This window comes from Tupaia chinensis, unplaced genomic scaffold, assembly GCF_000334495.1.
Source record: "Tupaia chinensis unplaced genomic scaffold, TupChi_1.0 Scaffold000527_1, whole genome shotgun sequence".
Classification (NCBI taxonomy): domain Eukaryota; kingdom Metazoa; phylum Chordata; class Mammalia; order Scandentia; family Tupaiidae; genus Tupaia; species Tupaia belangeri.
The window spans coordinates 8,298,145-8,317,358 of record NW_006160040.1 but is presented as its reverse complement, the minus strand read 5'-3'; positions in this window follow the sequence as shown (position 1 = coordinate 8,317,358).

Here is a 19,214-nt window from a genome sequence, read left to right as displayed (position 1 = left end):
AGAGATGGCCACACCACAATCCCTTCTCCACCATTCTCCTCTCAGGATCTTGAGCATGTGTATGCACATGCTTGGCATGAGTTTAAGCCACTGGGTCCAGAACTTGAACCACGTGTGACTATGTGGGAGTCATTAACCATCTTCTGGGCCCACAAAGTGATCATTTCCATATTTATAGAAACATTGTGTCGGTCTAGATAGTAAGACAGTATGAATCATTCTCTCTTGCACACACACACATTCACATTGACATAAGCACCGGAGACAGAGAAAGATAATTGCTCATAAAAGTAAGGTTAAAACCCTTCTTAAAATGTTATACCATGCTCAAGAATTTCAGATGTTTAATAAACGGAAATCTCAAAGTAGAAAGGATTTTCACATTTCAACACAAGACAGTTGTCTGTTTTAATTTTTCATAGTCATTGACTTCAGTGGAAATAGCCACTTCTTACCTAATTAATTTAATAAACTGTAATCAAATACTTAAAGTAGTGAGTTAAATGAAAAATAAGTATCTTGGGATCAGCAACATGGAGGTTTATCCACTGGACTCCTACATGGCTGATCATGGTTCAAGCCCAGGTCCCAGGGACTTGAAAATTACTCCAGGTGTATGTGCAGGCATGCCCAAAATACTGAAAGGAGAATGGAGAAGGGATTGAGACATGGCCATCCTCCCTGGAGGGTGATTTCTTACTTTCCCTCTCTCTGTTTCTCTCTGGAGAATGCAATCATCCTATGCCAAAAACCTAAAACAAACAAACAAAAGAATCTTAAAATTATCTGTAAAATTGCTCAAATTTACACAAACAATATAGTTTGTTTACTTTTGAATGTGAGAAAAGTTTATTTGAATAAAGTAAGAACGCTAAAGGTCTAGAACTTACATATGCACTGGAATAATACTCTAGGAAACAGAGAGTATTTTAATCCGGAACAAGAAAGAAGACTTAAATTTACATCACTAAAAACATAAACAAAGGGTACAATCGGTGTGGTTAACCAGGATGTAACTGTAGAAAAAGAAATTAGCAGAGAAATTTTAAAACATGGTGTGGTAAAGGGAATAATCCTCAGTATATATTATAAAAATAAGCAAAAATGAAATAAAAAGGACAATTTAAAAACAAGTGAATATTCGTAGTGCTAAAAGTCAATTAAAAATTTGTCAGTCATTAAAAGTGAGTTTTATAACACATGAGAGTCAGCAGATACATCTTTGGCAAATTTTGATTAAAGAATATATTTGTTCATTGTTAATGGGAGTTTTTTTACTGATAAAACATCATTTTGAATATTTCCTTTTATTTATACTTTAAATAATGATGGCTTCCTCTCTAAGATTTCCTGTTGAGAAGACTGTTTCCAAGTTCTCAGCAGTCCATAATTAAATAATAGTATTTTACATGCTTTCAAGTAACTTTGTCCCGAAATTTCCTAAATAGACGAATTCTTTTCTCTGTGGTTCTCTTTGCTGTCTCCACCATTTCCTTTCCCCTCTTTTTATTTAGGATGCTGAGCCTCTGCTGGAATGCGTTTCATCCTGTTTTCTTTATTTTTTTTTTTTCTAAATCAAAACAAAAAAACAGATTTTACTTGGGACCAGGGAATATGCCACACACCAGGGTATAATTAAATGACTTGTTCATTCAGTAAAATGTCCCAAATATCAGCAGTGATTTTGATATATTTATCATTTATTTTTAGTTAATCGAGGATTTCTTATCCTAATGAATTTAGAATATACTAACTTGGGACCAGCTTCACCTTCTGTGAAGATGTTTTTCTAAAATATGTTTTGTGAGTTTACGATAGATCAGGAGAGATTCCTTTATTGATTAATTCTCAATAACCAATATCTATTGAAACCTTACTTCTCAATTACAGTGCTTTAATGATAATAATGATGAATCAGATACTTGATCAAGGGAGACAAATCTGGGTTCTCACAACTCTCTTACAAAACACACAAAGATACATTTTATAGAACAGACCCAATTAAAGGGCTATGAAAGGATCTTTGCTCCCTATCCATGAATTTTTCTCCCACTCATGCTCTCCTCATTTGTCTGAGGCTCATGTCTGTCATATTGCTGATGGATTCTCTTCACAATTCCCCCCTCAGACAATGAAAAATGTACTGGATTGGCTGTCTTCCAGCTTCTTTCTCCCTGGGGCATTAGTAGCAGGGGAAGGAGAATTAAAAATTCTACTCTGCCTGATTTTCAGGCAATGACCCTTGTTCTCTGAGAGCAGGGAAATGGATAACCCTGAGCTGCTAATTGGCCTTATTCCCTCATGTTATTCATGGGAAGAAATGTTGTGCTCTTTCATAATAAAACAAAAGCACATATCTCAAATACTTTCTACCCACTATAGTTCCAGTATGTGAGGGCTCATACTATTAACTGAATATAAAGTAGATGTGATTTGACTTGTCTTTTACTTTACAACTAGAACATCACACAGCAATGATTTTAGTGGTAGAAATACTCTAAGGATCATTTTTCATGGTCAAGACTAGTATGAGATAAGTGAGGAACTTGTTTTGGATATGAAATTTTAAAATGTGCTAAAAATGAGTAATTAGAATAAATAATATATAGTGTAATATTTATGAAAATAAAATTACTTAAAAAATTTGGGGACCAGAGGTGGCATAGAGTTTACTTCACTGGACTCCTACATCTCTGACAATGGTTCAAGTACTGAACCCAGTGGTTTCAACATCATGTTGTGTGTAAGTGTGTGTGTGTGTGTGTGTGTGTCTGTGCATGTGCGTGTGCATGTGCAGGCACGTGTGTGCCTTGATCCAACAGGATGACGAGATGGTTTCTTTCCCTCTCACTGTCTCTATCTCTGGCAAACATGTGCATCCTGAGGCAAAGACCTCTTAAAATATATAATGAAGAAAATATCACAAATTTAAATAAACTTGGTGTCACTGATCCTTCTTTCTTTCTCAAGCTATACCACAGCATAATACTAGCATTTTCTTGCAAACTTCTATGTCAATGACCAATGTTAACATTGGCTACTCATTCAGAATTGTTCAATTAAACTCATGTTAAATTGGTCACTCATTTAAGAATTGTTCAATTAAAGACATACTGAGGGATAGACTTACTAATGATATAATTCATCAGGCAGGTTTTATCAAATTTAGCTTGCCTTAATCTGATAGAATTGTTCATTTTAGAGACCAACAAATGGCATAATTGTTATGTTGTTGAATTCCCGCACTTCGAGTCCTAGACCCAGTGACTTAAAACTCATGCCAAGTGCCTGTGCGTGCCTGCCCACAATCTTGAAAGGAGAATGGAGGAGAACAGATTGTGGCATGGTCATCCCTCCTGTAGGAATGTCTTGTGTTCTTTGTTTGTTTGTTTTAGTTTCCTGTAGGGTGCATGTACTCACTGAGAGAAAAAGAGAAAGTAAAAAATTAACCCCTGTGGGGACGGCCACACCACAGTCCCTTCTCCTCCATTCTCTTCTTGGGATTTTAGGCATGTATGCACACACACCCAGCATGCTTTTCTGGTCATTGGATCTGGAACTCAAATTGCTCAGTCAGCCATGGGGGATCCAGTTATCTTGACCTCTGTGCCAACTACTGGCCCACTCTCTAGAACTTTGAAAAATCACTAAGAACAATGGGTAGTGATTGATCAAACTTTTAAAGCCTGATCGTAAACTTAAATTTTAATTTCCCTAGATATAATTCAGGATCACTTTTGGAATTTAGTATTCTTTGTCACTCCAGACAATAACTAACATTAATTTGCTGGTTTGTTTTTCAAAATGATCAGTCATAGCTTGTGGTGAAACAGAAATACTCTCAGTAGAATATACTTACAGGCATTTGTAACGTTAAACAGCCCATTTCCTTTCACTTCTCTTTAAAATTTTGAATAAATACACATCATCATGCTCTGGAACGAGCATTAGTTATTATACTAATTCAAGGGGAGAATAAAAATCTTATTTACCCTAGTTGGATGAAATCTTTCTTTCCTCCCATCTTTTGTGCTATTGTCATCATACATGTTACTTTTACATACATATGCTATAAACCCAAATAAATTTCTTCTATTTTTGCTCTAGATACACAATTTTATTTTAGAATAATTAAAACTAATGAAAATGTCTATTATGTTTACTTTTATTTCAGCCATATTCAGAGAGCTTCATTTCTTTGTGTGTAATTATATTCCTGTTAGATACCATTGCTTCTGATTAAAGAACTTGGTTTGAAATCTTCTTGTTTTGTTAGTAATGATTCTTAGTGCTTGTTTGGAAGATATTTCTTCATTTTTGACAGATATTTTCTCTAGTTATAGAATTCTCAGTTCATAGTTTTTAGTTTTTTTCTTTTCATGTCTTTCAACACTATAAAGATGTCACTCCATTGACCACTGACTTGAAAGGCTTCTAAGAGGTCTGATGTAGTTTCTATCTTTGTTTTACTGTAATGTGGTACTGTATCTAGAGATCCACTAGACTCTCAAGAGGACTCCTCTAGTATTAACTCTTGGCACTTAGCCTGGCTACATAAAAATAAATCCACTCCAATATAAACAAACAGAAAAAAAGAATGTTAAATGTGGAACTTGAAAAACTTTCTGTCTAATAAAGAAGAAGGAGAAGAGGCAAAAGGAGAAAATACATAAATTGTGTAAAAAAAGTAGATGAGGTGCCAAGATGCTTGGGTAGAATAATCTAAAACAGAGAAGAAATTTTTGGATAAGTAGTGGTTTGAACTTTGCAAAAAACTGAAAAGAAACACAAACAATGTAAGAGATGGAAATGAAATACCTCACTGCAGTTAAATGCTGGTAGATCTTTAAAAGTTAGGGAGGAGCATGTGAATGTAACAACTCCAGTACCTCAAATGACTTGCAAATTCTTTCATCCTTTATAAATCCACACATTTGTAATCAATTGATTTTTGACAAAGATGTCGAGAACACACATGAGGAAATGACATTCTCTTCAAAAAGTAATGCTGGGAAAATTGGATAGTTACATGAAAAAAAAATGAAATTACATACTCATTTCACAGCACCAACAAAAATCAATTCAAAACGAATTAAATACTTAAATGAAAGACCTGAAACTAGTAGGACTGGAAGAAAACATAGGCAAAAAGTTCCATGACATTGGTCTGGGCAATGATTTTTTTGATATAATCCCAAAAACATAGGCAATAAAAGCAAAAATAAACTGATAGAATTTCATCAAACTAAGAAGCTTCTACAAAGTGAAGGAAATGATCAACAGCATGAGGATACAACCTGTATAATGGAAAAAAATATTTTCAAATTATATATTTGATTTGTTAATACCCCAAATCAATAAAGAATTCAAACAACACAATAGCAAAAATCAAACAACTCAATTAAAAAATAGGTAAATAACCTAAATAGATATTTTATAATGGAAGAAATTCTAATGAATAATAGGTGTATGAAAAAATGCTCTAATCAGCATCACTAATCATCAGGGAAATGAAAATTTAAAACACAATGAGATACCACTTTCCACCTGTTAGGATGTTATAAAAAACAAAAGAGACAAATTCTAACAAGGATATGGAGAAGATGGAATGCTTTTATATTGTTTCTGGGAATGTAAATTACTACAGCCATTGTGGAAAATAGTATGCAAGTTCCTCAAAAATTAGAAACAGAACTACCATATGATATAAAAGTCCCACTTCTGGGTATTTATATCCAAAGGAAATTAAATCATTATGTCAAAGGGATCTGTATGCCAGTGCTCATTGCAGCATAATTTACAATAGATATGAAATCAGCCTGTGTATCAACAGATGAATGCATAAACAAAATGTGGAATATATATACATTAGAATGCTATTCATCCTTTAAAAAAACAAGACAATCTTATCATTCAGGACAATATAGTTGAACTTGAAGAGCATTATATTAAGTAAAGTAAGCAAGGCCAAAATACAAAGAGTATATGATCACACTTACATGTGGAACCTAAAAGAGTTTAATTCATAGAAGCAGAGAGTAAAATGGTGGTAGTCAGGCGCTGGAGTTTCTGGGGAAATTAGTAAGATGCTGGTCAAAAGATGCAACTTTTCAATTAGGAGGAATATAAAAGATCTACTGCATAAATGGTGACTATAGTTAATAATATATTATATACTTGAAAATTGCTAGGAGAGTAGGTTTTAAATGTTCTCACTACAGGGACCAGCAGTTAGCTTAATGGCTATGTTGCTGGATTCCCATGTAATCGCCTGTTGTTCGCGTCTCGGACCAGGTGGCTTAAAATTCATTCCCGGCACATGTGGGTGCGTGCCCAAGATCCCAAGAGGAGAATGAAAGAGAGGGATTGCAGCGTGACCATCACCCCTGGGGAGTGATTTCTCACTTTCTGTCCATCTGTCTGTCTCTCTCTCTCTCTCTCTGTCTGGCGAGTACACGCGCTCTATAGCAAAAACCTCTCCAAAAAAAAAGTTCTCACCACAAAAGCATGATAATTATGTAAGCTAATGTGTAAGTTAATTAGTTCTAGTTAGCCATTCCATAAAGTATACAGATATAAAATCATGTTTGTATTATAAATGCATATAATTTTGATTTGTCAATTTAAATAATGAATACTATTTTCATTAAAAAAATTATATGGGAGAACTTACCAGAATTTTTTTTTGCATAATTTTGCTTAACATGCCAGAACTTTCAGAGGAAGTGTAATTATATAATAATTACAGTAACCCTTCATATAAGTTCTACTTGATTTGGCAGAAATTTATTTGTATATAAATTATTTAGCATAGTTTCCTAATTTTAAAAATAGTGAACTTTCTGCCCTGTATTTTTATTTCTCTTTGTTCATTTCAGTCAGATTCTGATTAGAAGTTTATATTGCTTTTTTATTTCGATGTTATAATTCTTAGAAATGTATATAACTGATAATTAAAAGCAATATAGCACAGAAAGCTATTTCATGAGAAAGAAACCAATAATAACAAAAAGAAATATTGATGTCTTATAAAGTTTGGCATCTGTGCTCATTGAAATAATCAAGTTAAGTTAATGTTTTTTGAAGTTTGACTTTAATTTTTCAACTTTACATATTTATTGCTCTTTATGGGTCTGTTCAAGGTTTTCTATATCCCCCAGATTCAATCTCTGTGTCCAGGAATTTTTCCATCTCATCCAGGTTATCTTGTTTGTTGGCATATAGTTGTTCATAGTATCTTCTAAAGATGTTCGGTATTTCTATTTTGTCTGTTGTAATATTGCCTATTTCATTGCTAATTTGATTTATCTGGTTCCTTTCTTCTTCTTAAATAGTCTAATTAATGGCATGTTCATTTTGTTTATCATTTCAAAGAACCAGCTTTTGCTTTTATTTATTTTCTGTATAATTTATTCTCTATTTTATTTATTTCTGCTTGAATCTTTATTATATCTTTTCTCCTGGCATTTTTTGGATTTTTTCCCCTTGTTTTTCCAATTCCCTAAGGAATGATGTTAGGTTGTCCATTTGCCACCTCTCCATTTTTTTTTATGCACACCAATTGCTATGAACTTTTCTCTAATGAAAGCTTTTGCTGTGTCCCAGAGATTACAGAAACTCGTGTACTCATTATCATTGGTTTCCATGAATCTTTTTATTTCAGTCTTGATTTCTTCAATAGTTGTGAAGTAATTCAAGAGTAGGTTGTTCAGTTTTCATGTTTGTGTATTTTTCCTGAAATTAGTATCAAGTTTAACTTCATCATGGTTAAAGAAGATGCTGGATATAGATTCTATACCTTTGAATCCATAAAGGCTTGTTTTGTGGTCAATATTTGAGAAGGTCATTAAGATAACATTTTTGCTCTTTTAAAATATTTATTGTAATTTATGATTTATATATAATCATTATGCATCTTTGTAGAGTACAATATATTTTTTTAAGAAGTATGTATATGGTGTATAATGTAATAATTGAGGATATGAACATTCATATCTTCAACAATTAATATTACCTTGTGTTGTGGATAGTAAAAAATTTGGTCTGCTCATTATCTTGCAAGTATCTATTGAATTGTCAATGATTCTTTACTGTGAAATAGAGTTCTAAAGAAAAACAAAGTAGTTAAAAATCAGACAACAAAAATCTCATGAAATTAATGAGGATGGATTTTTTTAAAACAAAGACAATCTAACATAGCCAATAAAAGAAGAATTTATCATTTTAATTATAAAAATTAGAAATTGTATGTTACAAAGGCAAAGTATTACCACCAATCTCACTACTCAGGAGTAACAGACCTATTAGGTGGTGCCCTCAAAATTTTTACAAATTCTAGGAACTGGCAGGTGGCATGGTGTTTGGGCTGCTGGACTCCCACATTGCCAACTGTGGTAAGAGTCCTGGACCTGGTGGCTTACTTTTTAACTTTCTTTCTCTCTCTCTACAAATTGAGAAATAATAGTAAATTAAGAAGTTAAATAAAATAATTCTTTAAAATATATTTTTACAAATTCTTTACTGACTTTTTTTTTGAGACATTTTTACTATAGGGCACATGTGGTCACCAGAGAGACAGAGAGATAGAAAGCAAGAAATCATCCCCCTAGTGGGGATGGCCATGTTGCAATCCCTTCTCTCCCATTATCCTCAGGATATAGGGCATGCATTCACATGTACCCAGTGTGAGTTTTAAGCTCCCAGGTGTGGAACTCAAGCCACGGTCGACTACGTGGGAATCCAGTGACATAACCATCATGACATCTGCTAATCCTCCAATTCTTTATTGACTTTTAATCTGTCACAATTTCCTCCATAAATTAATACATTATGAATATTTTCCTAGATGCATTAGGTGTTTTATATTTCCATATTATTTGATATTTATTATTTGGCTGTTAGGTATTTTGAAATTTGCTGTAGCCATACCTTATTTTTTTAAATTATATGTTAATATCTCAAAATAAGACCTATTCTATATTTTCTATCACTACACCAATAGCATAGTGCTTTATGGAAGCTATTTGTAAAATGAAGATCTGATTATACTGGAAGACAAGGAGCAAGTGTTCAGATTTTTATTTAAACCAAAGAGGTCTTAATCCCCTGGACTAATCATATCTGTATGGGAAAGCAAAACTGTTCAGAACACCAGAATGCCCATTTTTATAATTAACTCTTGTTTAAGAGTGTTGTATCTCCAGAAACCCATATTAAGTAAATAAAACTGGAGTTTCAGATCAACACATATACTTGTCTTCAGAGCTTTATCTCCAGATGAAGATATAACCAATTTAGAAAAATCAATGAAGTGAAGATACATCAATTTATAAAATTAACAAAAACACATGAAACCAATTGTTTTCTGTAACATGATCAATGCTGGAGATGATAAAATCTTCAGCATCTGTTGCAGACAAGTAACAATGGAATCTCTTTAATCATTTAATTTGTGTTTTTTATGATCACAAATGAAATAAGTATTTTTTTTAAATTATGAAGTACCCATTCAATTTTTATGCTATTTTTGAGGTATTTATGTTCTTATTTATTATCTATTTTTAGAGAGATTTTTACTATAGTGTGTATGTGGTCTCCAGAAGACAGAGAAAGACAGAGAGACAGGAAGTGAGAAATACTCCCCAGGAGGGTGGCAATACCGCAATCCCTTCTCCTCCTTTCTCCTCTCAGGGTTTTGAGCATGTACACATGTGTGCCTGGCATAAGTTTGAAACCACTGGGTCTGGTACTCAAACTATAGTCAGCCACTTTGGAGTCCAGCAACGTAACCATGACGCCACCTGCTGGTCGCTATTCATTTATTTTTTTCTTTTTGTAGACTATAAAAGCTAAATCTTCATTTGAACACATACGTTTGTTTTCTCCTTGTCCCGACCCTGGGGGATAGCCGAACGGGTTTCCTGAGTGAAGGAGTGAGAGCCGGGGCAAGCAGCGTAGTGTTACAGCACGGAGACGACAGTGTCGTCTGTTTATTGTGGGCAGCACGGTACAGCACAGAGACGATGCAGTGTCACAGCTCTTAAGGGTCGCGTCGTCTACTGTGAGCAGCACGGAGACGACGCGGTATCACAGCTCTTCAGGGTCGTCCAGAGACGATGTAGTGTTACAACTCTTCAGGGTCTCCCAGTTCGTCTGGAGACGATGCAGTGTCAGCTCTTCAGGATCTTCAGGGTCGTCTGGAGACTGCGCGGTGTTTCAGCTCTTCAGGCTCTTCAGTTGTCATCTTCCTGGTTGTCATCATCGTCTGTGTCGTCTTCTCGGTCGTCTGTGTCGTCTGGCTACTGTGGGCCAGGCATCATGGTTATATACACTCTGGTGGGTTGTAAACGGTGGGCCCTGATTGGTTGTTAACGGTGGGCCCTGATTGGTTGTTAACGGTGGGCCCTGATTGGTTGTTAACGGTGGGCCCTGATTGGTTGTTAACGGTGGGCCCTGATTGGTTGTTAACGGTGGGTTTTGAAGGTCAGGTTTTTGGAAGGGAACCAATCATGGTAATTGTTTGCTCTCTGAGAAACCTTGGCAGACTCGCTGGTGTGCAGCTTCCCACATCTCCTTTCTGACTTCTTGCTTTGGTATCATACTATGGAAGTCATTCCACACTCTACAATAATAAAAATAATCATTAGAATTTTCTTAGCATATCTGTGCCTTCCATTTATTTTATATTTTTAATAAATAAGTAATAATTCTATAATAAATTAATTCTGTTTAATGCATTGATATTGAATGATTTAAGGGGGAGACATGAAAGTTATGATGGCCACAAATTGAATAGAGAACTTTGGATCCAACTATTATCAGACCAGGCTGCTTTGACAAGAAGATAGAAATCTCCCTGCCTGATGAAAAGACTAAAAAACACATCTTTCAGATTCACACAAGCAGGATGACGCTGACCGATGACATAACCCTGGAAGACCTGATCATGATTAAGGACGATCTGTCTGTTGCTGACATCAAGGCAATGTGTACAGAAGCTGGTCTGATGGTTTTGAGAAATTGTGGCATGAAAGTAACCAGTGAAGACCTCAAAAAATCTAAAGAAAATGTTCTTTATTAAAAAAAAGTTTAAAAATAAAGAAGACACCCCATAGGGCTATATCTCTAGTGAAGCAGACACCTTCAGGAAAATGGTTGGCAGTTTTCCTGACCCCAGTGAGGGACAAGGATGGGAGGTTGAGGAAGTGCCCAGAGGAATCTATGTTCTAATAGAGCTTTACAACAAACCTCTTGTGTGTTTTCTGGAGCGTGACATGAAGGGTGCCCACTAGGAAGCCTTCTTCTGGTCAGTATGCAGCACTCGGTTTCCCAATAAAGTGCATTCTCCCCCGCCCCATAAAAAAGAAAAGCAAAGGGAAAATTCTGGCAGAGGCGAAAGTACCACATATTATGTCATTTCAAAGATGAGACCATAGAGAATGTTTCTCCACATATTTTAAATAATGATTCTTGAAGTGCTATAGCAATGTCAAGGAAGCTCTAGGTCTACAAAGTAATTTAATGACTCATCAATAAGTATTCCATCTTTTGGATCAGGGGTAAATACAAGAATTAATATACTATAATTGCATTTTTTATTAAATACCCAGTGCCATCACAGTGCTTTCTCAATTTATATAGATTGGTAAGATATAAAATAATATAGCCATGATTTTAGAGTGTATATCTAGTGCATCTGTTGGACTTGTAGGCAAGAAATTGATTGAAAATGTAATTATGTTTTCTGATTAAATTGACAATCACAAATCATGGCGTCTTTGAGTCTTTCAAATCCCTCTACTACTAACCAAAGCCCACTGACAATATTTCTCTGATCCAACATTCTCACTATTATTATCCCAGTTGGGGCCTTGTTATTATATCAACGAACTGAAACACAATCATGAAATTTCAAATTATATGGGAGGCCAAGAGTCTTCAAAAAGTTCAAGGAAAATGCATAATTTGAAAAAACTATACCTGGATTTCAAAATTTTTTGTACCAAAATAAACTCACAAAGTAATTCCATTTTTTCCACAAATGTTTTGAATCTCCTCATATTTGATTATTCTAATTCCTTGTAAATACTGTGAATATTTTTAAAAATGGAATAATTTGTGACAATGCATAATAAAACTCTAAGAAAAACAAACAAGGAAGCTTATAGAGGAGGTATTTTCTCTTGCTGGATGCCTGATATTAAGAACTATTATTTAGAGAAATCTTCTAGAATCACAACCTCGACAAAACCACTGCAACCTGATGCAAGGACTAATTCTTCAAGGAAATACGCTCAGAGATTGCCTATTCATCCTTGGTATTGATCCTGGTAGCCAAAGATTATTGTCCCAAAACAATTGATATAATCCCCTTTACCACCCTCCCCTCCTCCTTATGGCTTTTGCCTTAAATATCTGTTTGAGGACTAGAAGACCTCAATGAGCATGTTTGAGCTACCTAAATTATGCTCATTCAGGCTACAAGCCAGCTAAAGTCACAAATATTAAATATTTGGCTTAGTCTTTCAGTATTTAATGAAATTTGACTGTTTTCCTTTGACCATACACATTTAGACAATCTAAAATGGCCACATTTTACAAAGCATTTGTATTTTTAAAAGCATTTTTAACATTTTCATTGTGTTTTCTATTTTCAACAAAATATTCAGATTTTTTGTGTTTATTAATACTTTTATATTTTATTTTGTCAAATATTTACTGTCAATTCTTTAATAAGAGCATCATCTTTGTATTTGAAATCATACTGATTTTGAAATTAAAATGCAATTGCAAAAATCTCTTTCTCTCTTTAAAAAAAATACACACACACACAATTTAGCAAATAGAAAAGTATATGTACCAATAGGTGGTTAATCAAAATTATATTAAATCTATTAGAAAATTTATAGTAATTATAAGTTTCAAAAATAATTTTCAGAAACTTCCCAAATCTGTAGCTAAAAAACAAACAAACAAACAAACAAACAAACAAAAAAAAACCCACCTCACAGAGCTGACTAGTTTTGTATAAGAAAACATTCTTGAAATTCATTGGGGGCAGAAAATCAGACCTTGGATTCTCACAACAGTATTCATGTTGCTATTGAGAAATGCAGAGAACAGTGAATGGAATTTCTCTTCTCTCTCCACAGATAGACAACTAAGAGTTATCCCTGGATTTCGCAGTGTCACATCAGTATACAATTGCTAGAATTTGCACGTCGAGTTTAAATTTTTTAGAAAAAAATGCAGTGCATACAGCCTACCCAAGAGTTTTCCTTAGTAATTGTAGTTCTTCTTGTGCAGTAAAATGTATTTCAAAACACCTATAAGGCAAGATACACCATTATGCAAAATAAAGGCTTTTATCAAGGTACATATTTAGTATCTTGTATGTATTTAGCAACAATTCCAAAATAATTTCAAGTTTACTTTTTTGTTTTCTATATAGCCATTACTTTAGCTCAGATATTTTACTAATAGTTGAGTGGATTTTTTTTTCTTTGCTTACTTTTAGAATAAGCCTCTAATTAAAAAAAAAATCATGTATATTTACACATAATAGAAAAAATCAGAAAGATCTTCCAATATTATGGTATTTGTAAGGATTATTTCTGAACATTTAAGATTGAGTAGTTTATTTTTTGACTTCTGATTTATGTATATCTAAATTGCTTAAAATTTTAACAATTCTTAACATCAGCAAGGGATAAAAACGTCACCTACAAAAAACAGTAACTAGACTGGCAACTAACATCTCATCAACAATCATAATAGTCACAAAACATTGAAATAATATGTTGAGAGATGGCTTTCAACAAGAATTACATCTCTCTCAAAAATGATTTTTCAAGATCAAGGGTGAAATAAAATCACATTCAATTAAAGAAAAATTAAGTGAGGTTACCATTAGCAGATATTTACTTGACTGGATGCAAAAATGGATGTATTCCAGGAAGAAACAAGTTGACTCAGAGATGAAAGATAGTTATCCAAGAAGGAAATGTAAATACAGAAACTAGACAGCATAGGTAAACATTGCCTGCAGAAAATATTATGATCCATATACTCTGAGTTTTTGAAAATTCACTACTAAAACCTTGGACAGGTCAGCTGTGGTGATGCAGTGGACTTGTAACTCTCTATGATGCAGAAGCCACATGCGATGATCCTGGTTTGCATTTTGAATTCTCCTTGTATATACTGGATGTACATGTACCCATATGTCTGGCTTGCTGAGGCTAGGGATAGACTGCTACATGGAGACCCTGTTGGGACTGCTTGTCTCTCTCTTTCATGGGAAAAATAAACTAACCAAATAAATAAATACTGGACAATAATAAAAAGAATCAGATAAAAAATGATGTTCATTAAAATAGCCGTGTAGATAGAAAAATGTATTTATGATTCATCAGACAAAGGGTGCATTTGTGCGTATATTTTTATCTATATTTTCTAAGTTCAGTCAACCGAAAGGGCCTAGAAATAAAGCTACACGTGTAATAAAGGCTATATCTAGTGCCCATATCATAGTTTGTAGATATCATTCCAATTAAAATGAACCAGAACTTCTCAGAAAAATGTCTGATTCCAGAACTGATTCTACTTATCAATTACCCCTGTATATTTCATCTGCTGAAGCTTTATTTTTCACTATACAGTAAATCATTTCCCTTTACTTATCAAACAATGCTTTCCAACATCCCTTAACTTTGCTTCCACCTGAAATTCTTGCTCAGTGTAATGCTTTTAACCACTACACACATTGCTCAAGAGAATACCTGATAAATTATAATTTTTTCAAAAGTGTTTAACTGACTAATTATTTCCATATCCTTGACTCTATTTATTATACTTATTAACCTATTGCAATCCTACTTCTGAACTAAAATCTCTGAAAAGTTACCCATAAACCACTCTTTTGCAAAGCTCATTGTACTGCTTCTTGATGGCTATGCTACATTTCCTTGAAGTGCTGAGAACTTCCTCAGCTGTGGCGGCATGAGGCTGCTTTGTTTTGTTCTATGACTCTAATACATCATCTGTTTTTGCAGCCATTAGCAATATATTCTATTACTTTTTTGTTTAATTTGGATAATTAATTTACTGTTTGTGTTCTCTATAGGGTTTGTACACTTGCCAGAGAAAAAGAGAGGGAGACAGAGACAGAGAAAGGGAAAATAAGAAATCACCCCCTAAGGGGAATGGCCATGCTGCAATCTCTTGGGGTTTGGGGTATGGATGCACACGAGTATATATTTCAAGCTGCTGGGTACACATACCTGGCCATGTGGGATTCGGTACCTAAACTTCCATGCCACCTGCTAGCCCTGGATAACTAATTTATATCTCCAAAAAGTTTTTTCTTAGTTGTTTGCTTTAGAATCAAAACTTGAGACCAGCAGATGGCATAATGCTTATGTTGCTGGACTCTCACATCATCATCCAGGGTTCAGATCCCTGTCTGGTGGCTTAAAATCCATGCCAAGCGTAAGTATATGTGTGCCCAAAATTCTGAGAGAAGAATGGGGGAGAAGGGATTGCAGCATGGCCATCTCCCGAGGGGGTGGGTGGTGGTGGTGGTGGTGGTGGTGATTTCTCACTTTCTGTCTCTCTGTCTCTCTTTCTTGGGCATGTGCACATGCCTTATAGCAAAAGTATCTCTTTCTCAAAAAAGAAAACAAAATAATTAAAACTCTTTTTAAGTTTATTTCTTTGTTTTATGAGAGAAAGAGGAAAACAGAGGCATCCCAACAGGGTCTTTGCCCAGCATCCATCCTCAGCATCTCCAGTTTCAGCCAGAACCATACGCTGGCTTAGACTACTGGTTTGGGAACAATATGAGATCTTAGGATGCACAACTGGAATCTTTCTTATGGCCTTAGTGCTTCAAGTACTGCATTACTACTGTATTGCCATGACTAGCCATAGAATCAAACCTTCAGAATCACAGGACTAGAGAGAATCATAACTTTGATCAAGTCTAAATCATATTTTGTTCTTTAATCTTTACCTATAATGACTCTGTTAAGAGATTGCCCAGGCTTTAGCTTGCTAAATTTATAGAGTATCTATGCTACTCCAGTACTATATAGATTAGGCATTCACTGAATATTCAGATACACCCTATGAGGCAGATTTTTAATTAATTTTTTCATTTTAGAAAAAAGGAAACAGAAGCATAATGTTCATGTAGTTTGTAATGCTATCACAGCTTGTAAGAGGCGAGCTCTTGTTGTATGACTCTATCTACCATTTATACTGCCTTATGTGAAAATCTTTTTTCCAAGACTGTCCTTTCTATTTTTAGATAGGTTTTACTGTTAGACAATTATTTCTTATGTTTAAATCTATCCTTCTGTAGTTTCTACCATTGGTACTAGAACCACACAGAGAATGGCTTCTTTCACATTCCTGATTTTCAAATATGCAAAGGCAGCAATTGCAACTTTGTTAATTAATTTTCTTAATTTATATTGAATATTATGGTCATCTTTATCCATTAACCACATCACATGGTTGGTAAATCCTTACCATTCTGCCCACCTTATTTTGTATATTACTCCATTTGTAATATTTTTTGTAAAGATCAATAGCCATAATTAACAATAGTACTTCCATAGGTGGTTTGACTAAGAAAATTTTCACGCTGTTCCACCTGCCAAAAATACTCTTTTATACAATTCTTCTCTCCCTACTAGAGGATTTTACTGGTCCTTCAGCTATTTTATTCAGATGCCAATGAAATAAATTCTGTCCATGGAACCAGACATTGCTTTCAACTTCTCTAATTTCATCGAGTGCTTCACTTCTCACCTCTTGGCATCACCATGCTTTGTTTTTTGTTTTTTTTTTTGTTTTTTTTGGAGAGGTTTTTTTTTGCTACAGGGCACGTGCACTCACCAGACAGACAGAGAGAAACATAGAGACAGAAAGTGAGAGAGAAATCAGCCCCCAGGGAGGATGGCCACGCTGCAATCCCTTCTCCTTCATTCTCCTCTCGGGATCTTGGGCACACATGCACACGCGCCCGGCGTGAGTTTTTAAGCCACCGCGTCTGGGACGCGAACCGCGGTCGACTACGTGGGAGTCCAGCGACATAGCCATTCCGCTAACTGCTGGTTCCCACCATGCTTTGTTTTGGATTCCACTTGGTATTTGTATGTTTTATCTCTCCTATTAATCATATAGTCTTTGAGGGAGAGGGCTATATCTTCATTTTTTCTATTTCCCACAGTAATTAGAGTACCGCATTTTTTTTTCTTCTTTTTTTAATAATCGATTCCCAGTGTGTATAGTTGCTCAAGTCATTGCTTATTCAACACTATGACAGTATTTGGCACATGGTAGGGGCTTATGGAATGCTTAATTAGTTATAAAATAAAACTAATAGTTGTAAGTGATGTGAATTTTATATTTGAAAAATTCTCTTCCTAATTATAAGCACTATGTGTTTTATTTTTATTATTTTTTTAGAGTGATTTTTGCTATATAGCATGCATGCTCACCAGAGAGACAGAGAGAGACAGAGAGACAGCAAATGAGAAATCATCTCCAAGGGATGGCCAAGTCACAATCCCTTCTCCTCCATTCTCCTCTTGGGATTTTGCGCAGGCATGCACAAACACCCGGTATGAGTTTTAAGTGATCAGATCTGGGACTCAAACCATGGTTGACCACGTGGGAGTCCAGTGATATAACCATTATGCCATCTGATGGTCCTTACATGTTTTATTAAAACATTCTCAGGCTAGCAGGTGGCATGGTAGTTGAGGCACTGGGTATGACTGACTGCATGATTTCAGATCCAGTGACTTGAAAAGCATGACAGGTATATATGGCATGCATGCCCAGAATCTCAAAAAGAGATGGAGGAGAAGGGATTGTCACATGGCCATCCCCTCTTGGAGGTGTTTTCTCACTTTCCTTCTCTCTGTCTCTCTCAGTCTCTCTGGCATATGCATGTGCCCTATTGCAAAAATCTAAAATATATATATATATATATTCGTAGTCATCTGGTTTTACCCCTCTTGATGTCTAATAACTATATTCTTGAAAACATCTACTGCACTGAAATATTCCCTTTATAATAGAATATTTTCTATTATGTAAACACTACCTCAGGATTTTTATAACTACACACAAAACAAAATCTAATCATTATGACATTGCAAAATCCCTCAAATTAAGAGATACTTTCATGCCCAAAACCAACAAATATACACATAGACATTTGACTCTTCCTACCTCAAAATACAACCATCATTTGAGATTTGACTTTGCTTTAAATGTTGTTGTAGTTTGTATTTAACAAAATTGGGCACTTTCTCAAAATTGACAGTTCAGTACTGGAAGAAAACCAAAATTTAAAGGTTCCAATCACACATTTTTGTTAAATTTTCAGTTAAAAAGAGTGACAACACAAAGGCCAAAGCTGGCATCACTTTTGGCCTCCTTGTGTTTTTATGTGTTTTTTTATTGTTACTGTTCAAATAGTGCATAGTTTGTAAGATGATATATGATCATTCTTCAGCACAGTGCTTTGCAGTGACATATAATTAAGTACATATTTTTGAGATCCTTAACGTTCACTTGGTTTACCAAAAACCTTGGTAGAACTAGAATTAAACCCAATTGAGAGAGTCTAGATTGGCAGGGGTACGTGGCATACAAATAACTCAAAAACAAAACAAAACAAAACAAAACAGCTCTAGAGTTCTGCTTTTGCTCTGAAGCAGAGGTCACCCAAAGACGGTGAAATTGAAGTCATGTGGTAATGCCCCCGAGAGACCAGTGCTCTGGACCTTGTGGGGAGTCTTAGCACATTTTGAGACTGCACACCCTGAAGTGTGAAAAGCCCCAGAAATGGAAGCCAGGAAATTAGCATGCCGAGTGAAGATTCCATTGTCTGAGTTAAAGCTGCTTTTGCTTTGCTTCCACCCCTGTAACAATCAGTCCAGCCAACTGTTTACATGCTCTCCATTATGTTAGTGTTGGCTAAGGAAGGACTGGTACAAAGAGATTTTCTTTCAACTTATGGTCAGGAACCGTGGGAGCTCACCCACTTGACAGACAGCTAGCTTTCTCTTCTAAGAAACAAAAGAGTGAACCGTGGGCTGTGGGGATGCATGTGACACTGAGCCAGTCTGGACTCCGACTCGGCAAGTGCTACTCACAAGTGAGGGAGAGGGCAAAGCAAAACAGGTAAGACTAGA